Source organism: Chinchilla lanigera, unplaced genomic scaffold (genome assembly GCF_000276665.1).
Source record: "Chinchilla lanigera isolate Chin_1 unplaced genomic scaffold, ChiLan1.0 scaffold00108, whole genome shotgun sequence".
NCBI classification, from domain to species: Eukaryota; Metazoa; Chordata; class Mammalia; order Rodentia; family Chinchillidae; genus Chinchilla; species Chinchilla lanigera.
Genome location: NW_004955509.1, coordinates 3,239,948 through 3,241,440, shown reverse-complemented (window position 1 = coordinate 3,241,440; position 1,493 = coordinate 3,239,948). Strand labels below are relative to the sequence as shown.

General features: G+C 36.1%; 1 pseudogene; it reads right to left on the bottom strand.

The window, feature by feature from the left end:
- Positions 1–387: 387 nt before the first annotated feature.
- LOC102012457 lies at positions 388–1,047 on the bottom strand (annotated as a pseudogene).
- Between the last annotated feature and the right edge of the window lie 446 nt (positions 1,048–1,493).

The window sequence follows — 1,493 nt, the reverse complement described above, 5'->3', positions numbered from 1 at the left end:
GATCTACTCTCACTTGGTAACACTTTTGATTTTTTTCATGGTTTCAACATGACTAAATATTTTTTGCAAAATGAACAAACAAAAACTATTTCCTTTTCTTTTCCTGGCGTCCATATTTTTCCTCTAATAAAGTACTATGTATTTTTGTTGTCCCCTTGATTTTATTTGAGTTAACAAATGAAAACAAGTCATACAAAGCCAAAGATTCTTTTAAGTTAGTCTTTCATAAGAGAAAAAGAATGAAATTCATAATGGAAAGAAAAAGAGCAGTATAATTAACCTTTCCTTCAAAGAAAGGGAAGAAACCAAAATCTGTTGGAAATTTGGAAATATTCCTGGTCCCAGAATATGTGTTTATTTTTCATGATATACTTGAATGATGTAAGTCTATGAAGCAGGGATCTGTGGCAATAAATTTCATCCACCGGTTCTCCATCCTTGTTTTTAGTGTCAGTGGAAACACTTTCTGATATTGTAGGTTCAGATGCTGCTTTGTCCAAGTGAGAACTATCTTTGCCAGCCAGAAACTCATTACCCAGTGCATCCAACTCTGCTTCTAGTTCATCCTCATCTAATTTTGGGGTGCCATAACTATGACTCAGTGCTTCTTGAATTTCATTTGCATCTTTCATCATATCCTCTATTTGCTCTTATAAACCCTCAGTCTGGTCTATTTTCACTTCCTTATATGCCTTTTTCACTTAATTTACTTCCTGTTTCATAGTATCCACCGTGGTCTTGTTGTCCATCAGTGACTGGATGGTATAATTGTCTTGGTCCACATTAAAGGACTCTTGGGCAAGTTTGTCCTGCTGCTGCTTGTACATCTGCATTTGTTTTGAAAGTTCCAAGGCTTTCTGCTGGGCCATACTCTTCCAGGACTGTTTCTGATCTTTTCTATTTGATCATTGTATTTCACTAGCTCAGCATTCAGTCAGGTGATCTTATCAATAGATTCTGCCTTGCCTTGCTGTTCATCATGCCAATGCAGTCAGTCAGGCTGGGCAGTGGAGCCTTGCATTTTGCTTTCCTGAAAAGTCTGTCCATCTTGGGGCCAGGGATATAGCTCAATGGCACAAGTGCCTGACTGGCAAGTGCAAGGTCCTGAGTTAGATTCCTGGTAAAAAAAAAAAAAAAAAAAAAAGATAGAATTTGTTCATCTTGGGTGACTGCAGAGAAATCCAATCACTAAGGGGAAAATTGGAAACAGAAACAGAATCCCTGCATAGTACTATAGAGTTAGACAAAAACAAATACATCAATAAAACAACATAGAGAACATTAAAAATGATACAGAATTTCAAAACATGGTGATAGGATATTAACAATGGCTATTATATTACATAATCTCATCTTCAAAACGGTTGCACATATAACCAGATATAGGCAGGCAAGATTGATCAAACAATTACACATTACCAGTTCCTTTCAATAAGCCAACAAATATTAGCAGTGCAATTATCCTAGCTATCCTATGTATACATATGCATATT